The sequence below is a fragment of the Nyctereutes procyonoides genome, unplaced genomic scaffold (assembly GCF_905146905.1).
Source record: "Nyctereutes procyonoides isolate TBG_1078 unplaced genomic scaffold, NYPRO_anot_genome, whole genome shotgun sequence".
Taxonomy (NCBI): domain Eukaryota; kingdom Metazoa; phylum Chordata; class Mammalia; order Carnivora; family Canidae; genus Nyctereutes; species Nyctereutes procyonoides.
Genome location: NW_026575120.1, coordinates 16,538,588 through 16,560,142, shown reverse-complemented (window position 1 = coordinate 16,560,142; position 21,555 = coordinate 16,538,588). Strand labels below are relative to the sequence as shown.

Sequence of the window (21,555 nt, the reverse complement as noted above, 5' to 3'; positions counted from 1 at the left end):
TTAACTCAAAGTCATATTCAATAGCCTTGGGCACCATTTTCATGTCACTAGAGTATTATCAGTTCATCCTGGATGAGTAATAAACTCTAGGAAATACACAGTGAATAGTGTGTTTTCCTTATTTTCCTAATACTAGCTATTTACAAAACAAAACAAAAAAACTGCATCTTTAAGTGTTGTCTTCCTGGTAACCCACATGATTTCTCTCTCTCCCTCCCTCCCTCTTTGAGAGAATTCTAAAAAAAAAAAAAAAAAAAAAAAAACATAAGAATACTTGAACAAAGCAAATCTGAAAGACACATTTACCGTGGCTACCCTTAGAAATTTTGCCCCCCAGAGTATAATTCGCAAGATTTGGAGACACTTTTGATTGTCATAATGCGGATGGCAAGGTGGGTTTCTGTGACATTAGTGGGTAGAAACCAGAGATGCTACTCAACATTCTAAGTATACAGGACTACAGGACCGCTCCCACAACAAAGAGCTAACCTGTCTGAAAATGTCAATAGTGCTGAGGTAGAGAAACCCTGTTGTAGAAAATCAATCTACTGAACATAAGCTGTCCCAGATGTGTAAAGGCAGCCTCTCACAAAGAAAATAAAGGCTTCCTCCCCTTCTGATGTTTGGGCACATGCACGATTCTGCACCCATGCACATATGCAAGCCTCAGTCCTTTGAGGAGTAGCTACAGCCCACCATTCTTCCTTGGCTTTCTCCTGGTATTCCTGTACATAGTGCTGCCTTCTACCCCTGAAAAGATGCACTTATTGAAAGGTACCTCTGTAATAAAATGTAAATCGGGCTCACATAATTAATCTGTATTAACCAAAATAAATACATATTTAAGTTTTCTCAGGTTCATCTCCTCACTTAGAACATATGTCCTTCTCTTTCTTCCCAGTACACAACACAAAGCTAGCCTAAAATAAGGCTTCACTGTTTGTTGATCGGTGGCATATATTCACCCATCTTTATTTACCTAGTTAAATTTACAATCATTCACTCTCTTAAACAAAAAACAAAGCCAAAACGATCAAGTCACGATGGAAGACATTTAAAACAAACAAAGAAACAAAAACAACCAAAAAACAACCCCACTCCATATTAGGTTTGGATGCATGATCTTGCCGTATTTGAAAATCTGGCAGAAGAAACCACTCATTTATTCATCAAACATTAGGAGAACTGCTACTATGTGATTGGTTATTGCAAACATAGAGGTGAATAGTTTTCCCCAATGAAGTCTAGATGTATAAGAAGACAAACGAATCACCAGTTAGATAGAAGTGTGATACTCCACATGCAGGTACAAAGTAGTGTGGGAGCGCTAAGAGGGGGAGGGATTTGCTTTTTGGGTCTGGGAGACATCTGAAAATATTAGGTGTCAAAAAAATGAAAATATTAGGTGTAGATGGCTGAGTAGAAATTTTCCAAATGAATGACAATACAAAAGGATTATATTCTTGGCAGAGGGGAAAAAATAGAAGCAAAGATAAAGGTAAGAAAGCACAAGGTAAAGTCAGGCAGATGTCAGCCCGGTAAAATTGAACTGTCAGATGAGTTGGGTAAGGGTACAGCTGAAATTATAAATTGAGGATATATAGTGAAGAACCATATAAACTAGGCCAAGGGCATTGGTTTTGTCTATAGTTAGTATTTAAGAAAGGGAACTCTCTTTCCTCAGATACAAGGCTCTGTGTATGACGGTAGAAGGGTCTGCATCTGGAGAGTTTTGGAGGCTGAGAAGTTTGATGGGTAATGGGTTTAAAATTCAACCAAGAAACATCAGCTTGTTTAAATGAACATCAAGTCTACTGGTCTAGGTGTAATTATTTTCTATGCAACTGGGACACAGTGAAGGAAGGATAATGAAGATATCCATGCAGTGCCACTGGCCAAGAACCTTCTTTTAGGAGCTGGCACACCCATCAACGACCGCCTATCCTTTCTTGTGGCAGGAATTCATGAGGATGCATGTCTGCTGTGAAGTGGCCATGGGATGAACAGAAGCCTCCAGAATCTGCTCTCCGCTGGCTGTCAACCATCTCTTGCTTTCTTTCTTCCCTTGGTAAAGGAAATAAAGGAAAGAATAAGCTATTGCACCTCAAAGATCTGCAAGAAACTGTAGGACTGAATCACAATACTATAGACACAAGAAGCTGGCATTAAACCTGTTCTGTCACTTTTGGACTTTTAGACCTTTCAATAACTTTCAATATTGAATAACTTTCAATAACTTCTTTAAACTCTTCTTTCTTTATTGAGAAGAAATTTCTCATTTCCTCTTTCACCTCCCCATCTTTTTTTTTAAGGTTTTATTTATTTATTCATGAGAGACAGAGACACAGAGAGACTCAGAGACACAGGCAGAGGGAGAAGCAGGCTCCATGCAGGGAGCCCGACATGGGACTCAGTCCTGGGTCTCCAGGACCTGGGTCTCCAGGGCTGAAGGCAGCGCTAAACCGCTGAGCCACCCAGGCTGCCCCTCCCCACTTTTTTTTATTAAAAAAACAAAAACAAAACCAAAACAATTTCTTAAATTATAAAATAATATATATTTGTTAGTTGGAAATTTAGTATATCCATAAAAATATAAAGAAATACAAATACAAATCAGCCATTTCCCAAGTTCCAGAGACAGTTGCTGTTAATATTGGAGGGCGGGTGGTATAACTGGATGAAAGTTCCATATTCTCTTTCAGATAGTGTCCAAGACTCATTTGATAACTTTTATTTGGCTTGAAGATCACTAAATAGAGTCTGTGAATTAGAAATAAAGAAGAGGATATCACTGCTATCATAAACCTTTACTTACCTTTTTAAGGCAATCTGACGTCAGGCAATAATGAAATAGGCCCAGCAAGACATGCACCAACTCTGAGCATCTGGCGTTTAGTGTGTCTACCAATGTGGAACTAAGTCAGTGGGCTTTCACTTGAGTGCGCCTTTGTAAAAGAGTATGAGTTGCTGCATTTTGATTTCAGATTCTGGGTGGAATGCAATAGCAGTTGAAGACAATGCCTATCTGGTCACCATTCCACATGGTCATTGGCCAATAATGTCAAAAGTCGTAGAAGCATTTTATATTGACAGCCATTCTTTCTTTATTTTTACTGTGGCCTGAATAGTAGGCATGTAAGGGATTGATCTTCATTTGTTAAATGGGACTCTTTTCATTCAGTAACTAATAGATTTGGGAGACTATGTTTCCTTTACAGTTTCTGGTGACATCTGGAGATAAACATTCATTCAGGTCAAATTATTTCCCCATTAGACACAAAATCACTGAATGAGATCCACTAGAATCGAGTTGAATTATTGCTCTCTTGGCTCATCTGATAGAGAGTCCTGCAGTTCAGTCAATGCCCAGTGGCTCTGGAGAGCAGTGAACAGCTGCTGGGTGGGACCAGCTCCTGGCTTCAGCAGTGGAGGCAGCTCCTTCCACAATGTCTCAGAGGGCCTTCTGCTGCTGCATATCTTCTTAACTTTATTTACCTAAAATTATTGCTTTGGTGACACTGGTCTAAGAAGTGGTTGCCCATTTTCTCTCACTAATTAAAAAAATAGAGATGGAGAAAGTGTGGGGAAGGTGGGAAGTACTTTTGTGCCCAAATGGTGTGCCAAGGGGCTTTCCTTACCCACATCTTTATAGACTATAAGTAGTACCCAGACACTGTCAACAGTAACATAGTAGTGGGTCATTGTCATAGATCCCTCAAAGATTGCTGATGATCTGCTTGCTCTTTAACTCCATGGCACAATGGCTCTTGGCCACATCTCCCTGCTTTGCTAACTGATTCTGGCTGCTTCCTCTGAACAACTTTTGAAATTGTCTTTTGGTGAGCTAAATTTTGGCTTCTTGCTCTTCTCTATTTTCCTCATTGATTAGATAGTGCTTGGTGATATTAGATAGAGAACTAATCACTCTGGCCCTAAAATCCTACACACTGGGCTCCAGGAATATTTTACCATCAGCCCCATGCTATCCCATCCCATCCCGGAAAACATCCTCAGGGAAACAACACTCAAAATTCTCATCACTCACTGAGTGAAGTTATTTCACATTCACTTACCAAATGAAGTCACTGACCATGAGCCCAGCCTCAACCACTGCTCTCTCTTAAAATCTTTGGGGGTATCTAGCGTGCTACCCTCACTATCAATTTTTCCCTATCAGGGTACTGGAAAGGAGGGGTAAGTTCAAACTCTATGACAACTTCCTCTACTCTTACCAGACCAGGGTAGGTTCAGTTTTGCTCATGGGAATCAGAAACAAAGGCCTCAGAGTTGGCTTTTAATTAGTGAGAGAAAATGGGAACCTGCTTCTTAGAGCAGGCTTTACCATGCCTAGGCTGCAATAGCTTCTTTCCTGGATGGTTGCTGTAGTCCAGATGCCCAGGTTTCAAAGTACTATACTCATTTTCCATGAAGGAAAGGGTGTGCTACCAGGAAGGCAGGATGCCTAGCCAGCAAGTAACCCAAACATTGTCTCAGTTCTGCTCAGCCAGCCAGGAGGCAGTTGGTCAGATCAGGTGCTCAACCACCCCTCCCACTGCCTCCTACATTTTAGCCATGAGTTGGTCATTCTGTTAGGTTGAACTAAGACTAGAACAATGGTGATGGTCAGGAGGTATGTATTCCAATAATATTGGTAGAATTGATCATGGTAACAGATTGGTGACTATTGGGAGCTTTGTGTAGGGAAGCTGAGGGAAGAACACATGACTCCTGGATTCTGAGATAACTGGGAGCTCAGTGTGGACTACAGAAGGAGCATGTTAGAGAAGAAGAAAATTGGTTAATTTTGTCACCCATTTGCTCTTTAAACAATTATTATGTATTTTTATATTGTTATTTTAAAATAATAAATATATTAACTTACTATTTGCTTATTATTTTATATTTGTTCACATTTATTAATTGTTCAATCTATGACAGGCACTAATCCAGATGGTGTAGATCTAGCAGCAAACCAAACAGGCTAAAACTCTGCCACCATGCAGTTTATATCATAATGAAGGGAGACATACACTACACAAGGAAAATAAGTAAAATACAGATTGTGTGTTATTGTAAGAGCTATTAAAAAATAAATTGAGGTGGGAGTATAGGGAATATTGGGTGGGGTGTAGGTTGTGGGGAGGAGATGCTTAATGGAGAAACAACATTTGAACCCAATACCCATAGAAGATGTGAGAATGGCCTGGATAGGAAATAAATCCTAGAAGGAAGGGGAAGTGCAAAGGCCTTCATATATAGGTGCACTCGGTATGTGGAGCAAGAAGAAGGAAGACACAGTGGCCACAGTGAAGTGAATGGGAGAGTCACGGAGAATGAGGCTGAAGTAATGGTGGGCCAGACCTGACAGGGCTTTGTACACTTTAGTAATGATTTTGGTTTTAACTGTGAGGGGGGTGACAGACGTTTGGAGGGTTTTGTGCAGAATACTATAATCAGCTGATAACAAGATTATAAAATACTAATGGTTGTAAGATTCATACTGATTTTAGAGATGGTAAACTGTGGTAAAAAATGAAATGTATGGGGCACCTGGATGGCTCAGTCAGTTAAGCAGGTAACTCTTGATTTTGGCTCAAGTCATGATCTCAGGGTTGTGAGATCGAGCTCTGTGTCCAGCTCCACACTGGGCATGGAGCCTGCTTAGGATTTTCTCTCTCCATCTCCTTTTGCCCCTCTACTGTACCCATACACTCTCTCTCTCTCTCTCTCTCTCTCTCTCAAATAAGTAAAAAATAAAATAATATAAACACATATTTTAGGATTAATGAAATTTTCACAGCTTAAATGTTACACTGATAATAGGCCAGTCAGGGGTAGAAGCAAGGGACCCATTAGGAGGCTATTGCCAATATCCAGGGGACAAAGGAGGATGGTTTAGACAATGTTGCAAAGCAGAAGTTGAAAAGGTAAGAAGTGGTCAGGTTTTAATGTACTTTCAAGATTAAGCAGACACCATTAGCTGATGGGATGGTTATAGAATACGGTAGCGAATGACTCCAAGATTTTTAGTATAAGTCCTCAAAATATGGAGTAACGATTTATTGAGGTCAGAAGATGAAAAAATTTTAGGAGAGAGTATTTTGGTTTTGGACAAGTTTAGATGCCTTTTAGATTTAGAAGAAGAGATATGAGTAAGCAGTAGGATATTTGTTGTGGCTTTCAAGGAAATATCCTATGTTAGGGATGTAAGTTTGGAATACTCACAAAATAAAATATTTAAAGCCATCTGAATGGATGCAGTCACTAAAGAAGTGAGAAAAAATATAGAAGAAAAGAGCTTTAAAAATGATCCTGCTGCACAGCAAAGGAAACCATCAACAAAAATTCCCAACTTATGAAATGGGAGAAAATATTTGCAAACCATATAACAGATAAGGAGTTTATCTCCCAAATATATAAAGAATTTATATAACTCAGTAGCAAAAAAAAATTCAATTAAAAATGGGCATGTAACCTAAATAAACATTTTTTTCCCCAAAGAAAACATACAGATGGCCAACAAGTACACAAAAGGTACTCAAAATCCCTAATCAGCAGGGAAATGCAAATCAAAACCATAATACGATTATCACCTCATTCCTGGTAAGTACAATTGAAAAGTATTGGTGAGGATGTAGCAAAAAGAGCAATCTCTGCACTGTTGGTGGGAATGTAAATTGGAGCAGCCACTATGAAAACAGTATGAAGATTTCTGCCCCCCCAATTAAAAATAGAATTATAATATGCTCCAGTAATGCCAAAGAAAATGGAAACACTGGGGGATCCCTGGGTGGCGCAGCAGTTTGGCGCCTGCCTTTGGCCCAGGGCGCGATCCTGGAGACTCGGGATCGAATCCCACGTCGGGCTCTTGGTGCATGGAGCCTGCTTCTCCCTCTGCCTGTGTCTCTGCCTCTCTCTCTCTCTCACTGTGTGCCTATCATAGATGAATAAAATTTAAAAAAATATTAAAAAAAAAGAAAATGGAAACACTAACTTGAAAATATATCTGCACCCCATTATCATTGCAGCATTACTTATAATAGTCAATATAGGGAAACAATCTAAGTGCCTGTTGATAAGTGAATGGATAAAGAAAATGTCATGTGTATATGTATACACACACACACACACACACGCATACACACACACAATGGAATATTATTCAGCCCTAAAAAGGAAATCTTGCCATTTGCAACAACATGGATAGGCCTTTAGGGTATAATGCTAAGTGAAATAAGTTAGAGAAGGACAAATACTATTTATATGTGGAATTTAAAAACTGAGCTCATAAATAATATAGAGAATAGACTGGTAGTAGCTAGAGATGGGGGTGGGAGGGTAGGTGAAATGAGTGAATGGAATCAAAATGTACAAACTTCCAGCTATAAAAAAATAAGTCCTGGGATGTAACACACAGCATGGTGACTATAGCTAACAATATTGTAAAGCATGTGTGAAAGTTGCTAAGAGTAAATCTTAAAAGTTCTCAGTGTAAGAAAAAAACTGTAACTATGTGTGGTGATGGATGTTAACTAGACTTATTGTGGTGATCATTTTACAATATATGTACATATTTAATCATTACATTGTACACCAGAAACCAATGTAAATGTAATATGTCAGTTATACCTAAAACAAAACAAAATAATACACCAAACAACTAATCCTGCAGCCCTCCAGCATGAATGAGCCAGAAGATGAGGAGCAATTAGTGAAGGAATATGAGGAGTAGCCTGTGAGATAAGAGAAACACTAGAAGGACTTGGTGCCTCAGGAACAATTGGGTCAGGTAGTGAAGACAGACTGATTGACTCTTGGATCAATTGTCTAAGTGACTCATGGTGATCCTGAGGAGCACAAGTTAGTTTTAGTGGAGTGGAATATGGGAGTGAACACTTGATTGACATGAGATAAAAAGACAAGAGGAGGGTATGACTGAGCCATAGTGAGTATACGTAACTTTCCCGAAATTTTTTTGAAGAAAATTTTTTAAATGGGGACTCTAATTGGAGCAGAAAGTGGAGACACTTTTTTTTCTTTCTTAAGATGGGGAAATAATTCCATGTTTATAAAAAAAAAATGGGAATGACTCCAGAAGAGTAGAAACATTGGATGAAGCAATAGAGAGGAGGTGATTTCTAGACACATGTCTTTGAGTAGATAAGAGGGGACAAGATCATGTATACCCATGGACAGTTAAGAGTAGATGCATGATAGATGGGCACACACAGAGGTATGTGGGCAGCACTGTGATAAAAGATTATGGAAATTCTCTCTGTTTCTGTTTCTTCAGGGAAATTGCAGTCATCAACTGAGCAGCAAGAAGGTGGAGGAGGTTTCTGGAGGTCTGAGGAGAGAAGGAATGAAATAGCCATCTCGGAAAGTAGGAGAATAAAATGTAGTATGATTACTAGGCAACACTAAGGGTCATATTAAGGTCTTATGCTCGTAAGTTTAAAGTGAGACTAGTTGGTGTGAACTTTTTCTCAGCCAGATTTATCTGCTTCTGCAGGTGGTATGAAGATGAATTGAATCTAACAAAAGTTGAGGTTTTATGCAACATGATTATGACAATAGAATAAAAGGTCAAGACAGCTGAAGGTCAGCGAAAGGAGTGTTTATTTTAAACTAGGTTAGTAGGGAAATGAGGATAGTAGAGTGAAAAGAGGTAAAAAATATGGCAGGAGTAAGCAGACAGGGAATGCTAAGTGGAGAGTGTGCACTTGGCATGGAAATTATGGAGATGTTGCAGTTACTGATCATGTGAAAGTCTAAGACATACTGAATTTAAGTGGCTTACCAGGTATTCGGACTGAGATCACCAGAACTGGTTCGAAAAATGTATCAAAAAGTTCAGGGCTAAAATAGAAGGTTGGTATTCAGTAGAGGTGGTGGTTGAAACCACAGCAATAGTCCGAATTGTCCAGGAGACCAGAGAGGGAGCAGATGCCTACTTATCCTGCTTGTCAGTCTGGAAAAGAGATTAGGCTTTTCTATCTTCAATGAGAAGTAGAAGCATCTACTTCTACTAACACCTTTGGAGATGTAGCCCATGTGCATATGCACAATGTGACGTCATGTGGCTTGAGACAAGGTCCCATCTCAGGTCATGCGTGCCTTGTGAGAATACATGTGTTTGAGGACTGGGGTAACTGTGTAGTGTTGGGGACTCTAAGCTTTCATTATCAAACTTTGCCATTTGTGAAGTTTTGCCAAAAAGCTGCACTGGCTTTTCACCTTCCTAGGAATTACAAATTTTATCAGCATAATCACTTGCTAAAATTGCCCATCCAGGGATCCCTGGGTGGCACAGCGGTTTGGCGCCTGCCTTTGGCCCAGGGCGCGATCCTGGAGACTCGGGATCGAATCCCACGTCGGGCTCCCAGTGCATGGAGCCTGCTTCTCCCTCTGCCTATGTCTCTGCCTCTCTCTCTCTCTCTCTCTCTCTCTCTCTCTCTCTCTCTGACTATCATAAATAAATAAAAACTAAAAAAATATTAAAAAAATAAAATTGCCCATCCAGAAAGAGGAAAATAAGCCTCAAATATGAGTGTATGTTCCCTGGCAGAAGAAAGTGGAGCTCTCTTTGGGCAATGAGACCCAGTGAGAATCCTGCAATTAGACAAGGCTTGAAGCATCAGAGGTTTTTAGAATATTATGTTGCATTGGAACTCAATTTTTTATCGATCCCCTTTAGGAAAAGACTAATTATTTTTTATTCTCTTGACTGAATTGCCAGCAGTGCGGTTTCTCAGGCCCATTGCTTCCATATATATATATACAGAATCATTGTGCTTCCTGGTGAGTTCATTGTTGCCTTGACACCAGAGAGCCTCGGATTTCTAATTTTCAAATGAAGTCACCAATCGCAACAGTCTTCTCATGTTTACCCCCTTGCAGTGCTTGAGGGGAACTGTGGCAATGTGAGGGGGGAAATGACTGAGTCCAGCTCCTTGTGATGAAACCCACCCTGTATCACTTCTTCCCTAGTGATCCTCAAATGTTCCTGTGCCTGAGAGTCATACAGAGGGCGCTTTAAAAGTTTTCTGGGCTTCCAGACATTCTGACTTAGTGGATCTGGAGTGGGTCTTGTGAGTTCTATCCTAACAAACACACAGTTGATGCCAATTCTGCTGCTCTGAGAATCATACTTTGAGAACCACTGCCTATACCACAATAGGCAATGGAACAGAACCCCAAGTACTAATACACATGTATTTGTTTACGCAAGCTGCCATAACAAGTACCACAGGTTGGGTGGCTTACACAACAGAAGGTCATTGTCTCATAGTTCTGCAGACTGGTTGGTTTCTTTAGAGGCCTCTCTCCTTGCCTAGTATTGCCACTTCTCCTTGTGTCTTCACATGGTCTTCCCTTTGTGTGTGCCTGTGTCCTATTTTCTTCTTAAAAGGACACCAGTCATATTAGACTGAGGCCCACTCATGTGACCACATTTGAACTTAATTATCTCATTAAGATTCCAAATATGGTCATATTCTGGAGCACTAGGAATTAGGGCCGCAACAGATGGATTTGCCTCTAACAACATCTCTCTGCGGTTTCAGTTCCATGAAAACTGAACCTCCGTCACAAATAGTTGTAAGAAGGGGCAGCATTCCAAGGAGCCTGCAGGTGGTCTCTGAAAATTCTAGAGGGCCTTATGGAAAGCTGAGAAGGGTGAAGGCAGAAGCAGATGTGGCCAGGGAGATGTCTGAGCAGTGAGACAGGAAGGCTTGGCTTCCTGCAGAACACCCATATGGTCATGGACAGCTCTGGTGCCCCCAGCCTGACTCTTCTAAGGGCCTTCCTTCCTGCCAGCCTGCACGCTGTCAGCTTCATTCACTTGATTCATGTTTACTCAGGGCCCATCCCATGCCAGGCCATATCTAGGAGCTGAGGCTGCAGCGGTGAACATAGTACTTCTGTCCTCCTGGAGGGAGGGAACCTGAGAAGCCCCAGTCTCTGAGAAAACACACCCAAGACAAAGACGCAAACATGTACTTTGATGCTAAGTCCCCTCTCCCTGCCTTAGAATCTTCGAAACTTGTATTTTATTTATTTATTTATTTGTTTATTTATTTATTTATTTATTAAGATTTTATTTAGTCATAAGAGACATACACAGAGAGAGGCAGAGACACAGGCAGAGGGAGAAGCAGGTTCCCTGCAGTGAGCCCAATGTGGGACTCAATCCCAGGACCCCAGGATCATGCCCTGAGCCAAAAGCACACATCCAACCACTGAGCCACCCAGAAGCCCCTGAACCTTTTATTTACAGCAGGAGTTAAAGCCATTTAGTAAGGGTTCTCTTTGAAAATCCAGTGAAATACATAAAAGGGTTACCCAGAAAAAATACCTATGAATCTATGAGGGCAATTTTATGTATAGCTTTAGGGATTTTACAGGTTTTCGGAAGTCTTCCATGAACTCAGGCAGGGACTTCTCTTTATGGTAATAATAAGGATAGTTGGAGCTGCAAGTTTTGAACTTACTTACTAGGCAGTCTGCTAAAGCCATTATGTGCATTATTTCATTTAATCCTCACAAGATAACTGTACATAACTATTATTATCCTGTCAGCTTATTGAAGATGAAGATATCAAGGCTCTAATAAAAAAGAGCAGTATCAAAGTATGATTCAGGAATCCTAGTCATGGTCACATTTGGCCTCTGTCTTTTCCTTTCATTTTGAAATGCTTAAAGGTTTACAGAAGAGTGGTAAAGATAGTACAGATACTTTTCCTATGCCCTTTACCCAGCTTCCCTAGTTGCTAATGTCACATAACAAGGCTAGATTCATCAGAACAACAAAAATGATACTGATCAGCTTAATTAAAGAGAAGGCAAGAAAGAATGCCAGATAAGCAGATGCAGAACAACAAGCACAGCTGTCTTCGTTTGCTGGCAAAAATATCCCATTCAATTGAATTGTCCATGAAGTTTCAGTGAATGATATCAGGGTATTTGGGATTCACTGTGACGATTATATAATATCAAGAAAAGCCTAATGAGATTCACTATTTTCCTTAGGAATCAGTAAAAGTTATCAGAACTTTCTCTTCTGATAGTACTATTTGGTAGCTCATGATAGCAAGAGACCTAGAAGTATCTAGAGAAATAGAATATCAGAGAAACTGCAAAGTGTAGTCAAAAGTGCAGGCTCTGAAACAAGGCTGCCTGGCTTTGGGTTTCTTGATTCTGTAACTTTGTGACTCTATTTTCTCATCTATAAAATGAGAAGAACAATGGCCGATTTCAAACTCTGATTGAGATTAACTGAGTTAATATTGGATTTCTAATAAGTCCAATGGGATAAACCTTGAATGGGTGACCAAAATGTCTCACTGGTCCCTTTTTCATTGGTTTACCCCCTCCCTTTCTTTTTCTTCATACCCCTCCTTCCATCATCCCACAATCCACCCCCAACCCCAAACAATCCCCAGCTCTAGGGGATTCATCAGCATGGAATCTAGGGACAGGACTCTCCTTTGTTTATGGATTTTCTCTTAGAATAACTTCAATATGTTATTAAAGTAAAAGGAACTGTTTTCTTCAAATAATGATGTAGTACAATGAAGGACATAATGAGTGACCTTTCCACTGTATCCTTCTACCATATTTTTTTGAGCTTTACAACCACGGAGTTCCACTCTGTCTCACAATAGTTACTAGACAGAGCTGAGTAGAAAAAAATTATTACATTAGAGCATTCTCAATGTTAGACAAGATCTAGCCACATGGGAAACATAAGCAGAGGCAATGCTCTGTCTTCAGCATGTTCTTATCCTAAATGCAGCATCTGGGGTTTGCAAGCTTGGATTCTAAGGCTTCCAGGTTCAGGTGTGTGGGTAGTGGCTTACTCTTTTCTGGTGTGGCAGAAGGAAGAGTGCCAGCGTCCCTCAAAAAAGGGTAATATCAATTCTCTCCATCTTCTTGCCCAATTACTACTTTCCCACTTAGGAAAGGATGAAACTCCTCCTGGTTATGCTTCTGGTAACAGCCATGAAGGATCTGAGATTTTGCTCCACTTGCAAACCAACTAGTTATCCTGCTACAGTTTTATGGATTTTGGGAGAAGACACAAGACTCCTAGGTCAGAGACCAAGGATGTTATTACTTATGGCACAGCAAACAGCATGAGTTTCATGTTCTTGTTCACATTGCTTCCTCTTGCCTCCAGGTCCCATGTGGGTAACGTGTTGATGGGCCCAGGTAGATGCAGCACATGAAATGCGTTTGTCTTAGCTGAAGGACACCAAGCTTAGTAAGCCTCCAATCTTAAAAGGAGGCTTCTAGCAAATGTGTCCAACCTGGAGGAGACATTATCTTTATTATCCTGGTCAGGAAACATATATTCTCTCTTCCTTGGAAAAAATACACTATTACCATCTTAGAAACATGTTTGCCATACGTAGTTTGGAAGATAGTTTAGAAGTAAGTTTTCGATGCTTCTTCACAAGATGTGGCAGAAATGGAAGACACCCAGAGAGTTATCCAAGATCCTATTGACTAACCAGGGATGACGATGGTTATAGACTTTGGGTTGTAGTTGATTGCCTCCACGAGGAAAAACTCTCTAGAGGGTTGTAGTGAGATGTGTCTCAACATGAGGAGAAAAATAAGCATGTCCAGAAGTTCTTACTTCTTAGGCCTAATATTGAGAACCATTGGATTCATACTGAGTATCTAAAGCCTCTTGAACTTGGGGCAGGGTGTATGAATCAGTATGAGTTCACCTGTTCAGTGTCCTTTAAATCCATACACCACAATGGGAGAGGCACACTGACTCTAAAATTTGGCTCAAATGTGGTACAAAAAGGTCTTTGAATTGAGCTCTGAAATTATAGCTTTCTGACAGAATGATTCATCTAGAACAATTTCTTAACCTTTTTAAAATTATTGCTCCCACAGGAGTTTTTGTTGATTATCTTTTTTCCTAATTGCCTCTCCTCCATAAATACCATAGATACAGTATATCGGTTTATGTCCTTTCCATAAACAATTGCAATATCGAAGCTTTCTTGTGGATTGAAGAACCAATTTTCACCTTCTTCTGGGGTTGATATTACTCACATTGAGAATGCATAGTCTAGAAAATTCTTGTATCTGTTAGGAAACTATTAGTCTGGATCCTCTGAGAGGTAGATGCCAAGACAAATTAAACATGCAAGAATTTTAGGTGAAATATGGTATGAAAGTATATGTAGGAAGGGAGCCAGATAACAGATCACAGAAGTCCCATTGGACTGTGGTAGTTGAATGTGGAAGCAATTATCAGTAACAGATGATTGGTATTTGTAAATACCCAATACTTGCTGTCCAGCACTTCTTGGCATACCGCGCCCTCTTTTCATATTAGGTACCACTAACCTGATGGAGAAGGGGCTGAATTCCCTTCTGATGGAAGGAGCAGAAACAGAATAAAACCAAGAATTTCTGGAATCAGCTGGTTCTCACATGTTCCTGACTGCACTTGAACTTCTGATTTTTCTCTACAATCATCTACCAGCAGTGCTATCTTACTCACTGGAAGTAGAAGATGAGGCTTTCCTTGACCAAGGAGAGTCCATGAATATGCCTAGACATTCACTCTTTATTCTTGAAAGGAGAAACTTGTAAATCTGCTCCATCATGACTTCTGCTTCTTCTCTCAATCCAGGCACATGCTATTGGTTTCTCTGTTGGCAGCTTCATGTTCTTCCCTTTCACCTGAGTCAATTGAAATAACAAGGTGAATCCTTTCAGACCTCTCGAAATGCATAAGGTTTGTCAGCAGAGCTGGGCTTTATGAGATTTCCACCAGCACTTTTGTAATTCTCATGGAACTCCACCTAATGACATCCCTCTTCTTTTCAATGTCATATGTAAAAATAATTCTAACCTCATCAAAAACTGGGAGTCCTTTCATCCTTTTTCTGCCAGGTGGTCAATAATTTAGCACATGCTTCCTCAGCAGTTTCTAATCTGCCAAAAAGTTGCTCCAGAGCAAGCAGTTTCATGACTTTTACTCCATGTACCACCTCTAAACTCTCCACAATTCCCTGAAATTCCTAACCTCAAAGACATTTTTATTCCTTCCACAGTTCCCTGTTATATTTAAATCTTAGCTCAAATTCCTTATCCACTGGGACCTACAGTATCTCCCCTCAACCCTCTCTCTTCCTATTCCAGATTCATAAGCTTTATTTTGGGTCTTGGGTATTTCAGGCACAGTATGCATGGCCTGTCCTATTTTTGTCAGCCCAATATCCTGAAGAAGACACTTCTGGATCTGATGTGGGTTGAGATTTTCTCCCTGGACTTAGAATATCACTGATGGATATTCTACTTTCTGAAGTAATACAAACTAAAAACTAATTCTTTGTAGGATATTTACCATCTGTCAGCATAAGTTTGAAGATGCTATTCATCTCTTCTGCCCAAGGTCTGTGTGGGAAAGAGATATAGAGAATGAAGGGGACAGAGAACTGTGTTCTGCTGTATTAACTTTGTCCCTGGCCAAGCCTGGAAATCTACCTGTGAACAAAGAGGGAGATGTTTCTACATTGTATTTTCATAGGACATAAAGGAGTCATGTTTCTAAAGCAGTCCTGAATTAGAAACTGGGACAGAATGACTTGCTTCCTAGAAGGGAAAGGGTGTTCTCTTGTATTGATTTATCTAAAGGAGTCAAAATTTCCAAGTATTCCAGCCCAAGGGAACCTCTGGGCTTGTATGGCTGAAAGATGAAGTTACAAACACCACTTTGTACAAAATTCTCTTGCTCATAAATTGAAGTTCAGCAGCAGGAAATGTTCTATCATTGTACGAATTAGAAATGCATTAAACAACATAAAACAAAATTTGACTAACAGTGGCTCAAATCATATATATGAGCCACTGATATGTGTGTGTGTATATATATATATATGTTATACTTAATAATAAATCTATAAGCAATTGATTTTTAGGTTGACACAGCAGGTCTAACCTAGACCTGGTGGATATGTATGAGATTTTCTTAGTATTCCCTTTATGTTACCAAATGGCTAGTTCAGCCCCAGATATTAGCTCTTTGTATAACTGTGCCCCAGTGTAGGACTTAGGAGGATGGCAAGGGCAGAGAGAGAGGAAGAGGGAGAGAGAGGAAGAAGTAAGAGAACAATTAAGACAGAGTCCTGGCAGCCCGGGTGGCTCAGCGGTTTAGCGTCACCTTCAGCCCAGGGCGTGATCCTGGAAACCAGGGACTGAGTCCCACGTCAGACTCCCTGCATGGAGCCTGCTTCTCCCTCTGCCTATGTCTCTGCCTTTCTCTCTCTCTCTCTCTCCTCTCTGTGTTTCTCATGAATAAATAAATAAAATCTTTAAAAAAAAAAAGAGTCCTTCTTGCAACCCTCTTATACATTATCAACCAGAAGCTCCCCAGCAGCCATCACCTTACATCTCACCGGTCTGAATCGACCCAATACTACCCCTCAATCAACTATTGACAGAAGGTATAGGGTGCTTGACTAAGAATGGCCACAATTTATCTCTTGAGACCTCGTGCATTGCCAGCTGAGTAAAACTGAGCATTGTTGGCAAAGAAGAAATGGAGTCAAATAACAGAGCTGTGACGATAAAGGCAGAGCTGATAATAGTCAGCTGGTGCATAATGCTGTGTATTTTTTTTTTTTTGGCAGTGAAATCTCTTACATTCTTTTCAATATTTTGAAAATTGCATCTAAATTAAAGGACTTTGGGGATTATCCATTCCAAATGTTTGTATGCCCTTCCAAAAGAAAATCATTGCAGTGCTCTCAATTATACTATGTATCATACTATAGAGAAACAAAATCATAATAAGCTGTGTGGACATCAGAATGGAATCTTCACCTTCGTTTTCCAGCATCTTTTACTATGTTTGGCCCTTAAAGACACTCAGAAAGTGTTTTCTGCCTGAAGTAATGGAATAAACCCTCATTGAATAGGTGAGTAAACTTAGGCCCATAGAAGAGAAATGACAAGTGCAAGGTCATTCAATTAGTTATTCCCAGAGCCAGAACCACAACTTGGTTCTTCTGCCTTGTGCTTTGACTTTAGTTTCCTCATTTTCACATGCTACTTGTTCAAAGGAGGTGTCTAAGGATTTTCTTGTCTAGCCTAAAAATCAATTGTTCAGAAAATACTAAGAAGGCACAGCCATAAAAGAGTCTCTCACCTAAGATCACATGTGGAATCAGGAGAGAATAAAAATCATGACTTAGAAGATAGAAATGCACCTAGGAAACCAAAACCTGTAGGTGGAACTTACCTTGAAAGTAAGAGAAATGTTTCTCTTCTTAGGTGAAGAGCTCTGTCCCAAGTCTCACCCGAGCTTGGCTGCACTTCCCAGGAAGACCTGAGTGGCACCTCTTGGCCAGCCTCCTGACTTTCAGCTGACCCTCTGGTTTGATATTTTTAAATCATTTCCCTGAAATGTATGAACTATCTTTGGATTTTCCTAAGCCACAGTGTAGTGGATGTGAGATGAGAATGGATGGAGAATGATTCTTCAACAGTCCTGTGTCTTGTCCAAACCAACCCCTACTGGCAGAATGGCATTTATGCTATGAGACCACAGATGATTAGCACATTAAACAGCCACAACCTATAATAGGAGACAGTTTATTGGAGTAGATTTTATATTGTGATTTGTTTTCCTGATTACCTAGAGAGAGTAGAAAACAACCCCCTTTTACCACCTTGTAGAGACACTAATAAGCTTTCATCTATGGGTAGAAGGCTTTGTTAAGACACCCTTCTCCCTGTCTCCACCACATTCTACTTCTCTACCCCTTGGAACAGGTTGTCTTTTATGTGACCCCAAGACTAGGTTGCCCAGAGGAATGGCCTTGCCAGAGAGTCAGTGTTAGAGAGCTGTTGTTGGAGTCAGGGTGTGGGATCGAATTTAGACTCTCTGTGGGTCAATTTATAGAGAAGGTTGATGACTCAAGTCTTAGGTTTAGCTTCATAACTGAATAATGAACTATATGATGCATTCAACCCTCATTTCAAATGATGGCTTGGCTAGTTAAAATCATATTGTAAGTGAGCCAGCCCCATCAGCTAATATCCTGCTCACAGCTGAATTTTTATGCACTCAGAGAACTGCTGTATCCCCTACCTTTTCCCAAGCATCTAATGTACAATCTGTGCCTTCTTCCTGTTCTCCTCTGGGCTATCTTTCTTTTCCCTCTTTGGGTGCCCAAACGCCAGCATTTGCAAGGTACATATGGCACCAAGTGTTTACTCCCTGTGCTTCCTGTGTGCTAAGCATTCCTTAGAGTGAGTGGCTCCAGGATTTTCCTTCCAAGGGGTGATGACAATGACTTAACACAGAAGTCTTGGGCTCTAGAAAAAAATATTAGGTCCCTTCAGACACCCTTCTTGCCCTCCCTGAGGCACTAAGCTATGAGAGACTTGACAAGAAGATGCTACTCATGCCTCATCAGCACAGACTAAAAAACAAAAACAAAACAAAAAAACAGGAAAAAATTCCAATGGGTTCAGGTGAGTACTGTCAAACTATTAATGATGAACAGATGCTTTCAAGGCACTAGAGTCACAATCTGAGAGTGTCAGCCCAGTGTGTCAGCAAGCTGCAGCTGGGATAGCATGGACCCCTCAGTCCCAGGAAGGGCCTCATGTGCACAGGCCAGTTTGGGGGTGTCAGGGAGCACAGCCGACAGCTGGGTAAAAGTATAGTGCCTGTGTCTGAGCGGCTCTCCTTCCTATACCCATTTGGCACCTGTTAGAAATTATTTTTAAAAATGGATATCCCAGAGAACATAGAAAACCTGAACAGAACAATCATTATGGAGCAAAACTGCCAGAGCTATACACTACCAGCTTGCGTCAGTCCCCTCAGGCCCAAACTGTTTCATAGGCCAATTCTTTCACACCTTTAAGGAACAAGTAATTCCTGTACTATTGATGCTATTGCAGTATATGGAGAAAAAGGAAATCTTCCAAACCAATTTTATAGACTCAGCATAGTATTGATATTAAACCCAATAAAGTATGTTTAAAACACACACACATGCACACACACACACACACACACTACACCAATCTACCTTATGACTATGCATTTAGCATAAAAATCCAAAATTCTAAAATAAAATGCTAGTAAATAGAATCAAGTATCATATTATAAGATTAATATATTACATCAAGGGATGTCAAGGTTTGAATATTATAAAATTTATCAATATTATTCCCCATGTCAATACATTATTTTTAGCATATTATGATGGGAACAGATGAAGATCAGGAGAGAAACCTGAAAGAGTCCTGCACTTTTGTTACTGACAGTCCACTGAGGAAACACAGCACACTCGCCAGGCCACTGGAGAGAAACCCCGGGTAGGTCACAAGGCCCAGAAGGGGACATCTCTATTGTGGTTTCTGCAAGAAAGAACAGGCAATGCTGGATAGGCAGATTTTGGGGGCGGGCTACTTGAATGATCTGAGCTGGCTCTGGGGCATAGGGACTGTGCCTGGGTGTCTGATGCCTGGCCCTGGGGTGACAGGACCATATATTAGGGCCATGTTAGGACCCAGAGTGGAAAAACCCCTGTGAGGAAGGTGGTGGTGATGTGCACTTAATTAGCTGCTCAAGAAGGGGAGCCAAAGGTCCTCTGGGGAGGCCTTAAAACTGAGTCAAGAAGCACTTACATATTATGTAAGCAAAATGAATAATAACATAATTTCAACAGATTTTAAAAAGATATTTAATAAAATATAATACCATCACTAATTAGAAAATAATAAAAATGGAATAAAAATTTATAAAAACCATTAACGCAATTTAAATATTTCCTTGCCATGATTTTACATGCAAAAGCCAGAATTAGACTTGATAAACAGACTGAATTCTCGTTACTGTCAGAAACAAGATGTCTATTAGCATCACATTTTTAATTATATTCTGAAGTATTAATATATATGTATATGTATATGAAGGATTATCCGACACATGGAGAAAAGAGAAATAAATGCAAATGTTAAAGTTACCGTTACATATAATGTAACTGTATGCTTGGAAAATCCAAGATAATTGTTAAAATATTAGAAACTATAACAAAGAAGTCTGATTATGAAATTGAAATATAAAAACATCCATCCATTGCCAAGATGTTTAAAGGAGAAATATCTAGGAATTAAATTAAAAAGAAATATGTAAAACTGATACACTGGAAACCTTAAATTCTACTAAAGATCATAAAATAATATTGAATAAATTGACATACATATGTCAAAGTAAGAAAGTTCACTAATATAAAAATTCTTTATACATATTCTCTAAATTAATATAAATTTGAAATTGCAAAAACCAAGGTGGAATTTGGGGAAATTGTTAATGATATTTTGAAAGTAACCTGCAGGAATAAAGACAAATAACAAAGTAAAATAACCTTAACAAAAATGTAAGCATACTGAAATTTTAAAATGTTTATATTGGCACAGTAATAGGTAAATAGACCAATCAATGTAATATAATAGTAAGAAATAGACCTTAGTATAATGGGATTTTGCAGATGATAACAGTAGCAGTGGAGAAAAGATATATCATTTAAAATTTTATTAAGACCACTTGCTATCCTTTAGAAAAAAAAGTCAGTGGCAAATTTATTAAAGATTTGAATGTGAAGAGATAGGAATAAATATAAGTGGATTTCTTTACACAATTGCAGTATGAGAGACATTTCTAAACATGATGAAAAACCAGGCAACCATTAAAAGAAATAATCCCTTTGATCCTTAAAGGTAAAAATAAAAAAAGATAATAACATAAACCAAATCATGAAAGAAGTGACAGCCTGAACAATATTTACAATACATTAACAAAGGATTAATTTTCTCTCTGTATATAAATATATGACTATTTTAAGTTGATAAGACAAAGAACAAACAACCTTTTACACGCTAGGAATTCAATACTATTTCTAATAATTTTTTGCTAAAGAGATATTCACACAAGTATGCAAAGCTCTGCTTAACAGTAAAATAGTTGTAGTGTTATTTTTAACAGAAGAGAGGAAGGAAGAAAGGAAGGAGGAAAGGAGGGATAGAGACACAGAGATAGGGAGAAGAAATCTTTAAAAGGAGATCTATCAATTAGGAATTGGCTCTAGATAAAATCTTTTTTAGAAAAAGATATTTTTTTTCTCTAAATCCAAATATGCCATTTGGAAGGCTTTGGAATTTTTTGAATTTCTATTTAAAAAAAGTTTCTGTTTTTGTATTCCATACTTCCCTTGTATTACAAAGGACTCAAAGCAGCATAAAATGATATGTAAAATTCAGTGACATAGATAAGATAAAAAGTCACATCATGAAAAATAGAGGAAAAATGAGAAAGCAAGCCCAATAAGCCAATACTATGGTAAAAGGGCCCATGTTTTTGAAATGTTGTTTCATATTTCAGGCTGAGTTTTCTGGTGGTCCAAACAATAAATAAAAAAGTAAATAAATAAATAAATAAGCAAGCAAGCATAGAGGAAAATCACAATACAGAGTGGTGTTTTTTTTTTTATGTTGAACAAAGATTAT

General features: G+C 39.3%; 1 long non-coding RNA gene across 1 annotated transcript in view; it reads right to left on the bottom strand.

Moving 5' to 3' along the window:
- Nucleotides 1-965: 965 nt before the first annotated feature.
- LOC129515970 (uncharacterized) overlaps nt 966-21,555 on the bottom strand; it is a 50,954-nt gene continuing 30,364 nt past the window's right edge. The window contains exons 2-3 of the long non-coding RNA XR_008665686.1: nt 14,528-14,709; nt 966-2,064 (exon numbers count right to left, since the gene is read on the bottom strand). This is a non-coding gene — a long non-coding RNA (uncharacterized LOC129515970). The remainder of the gene's footprint in view (nt 2,065-14,527; nt 14,710-21,555) is intronic.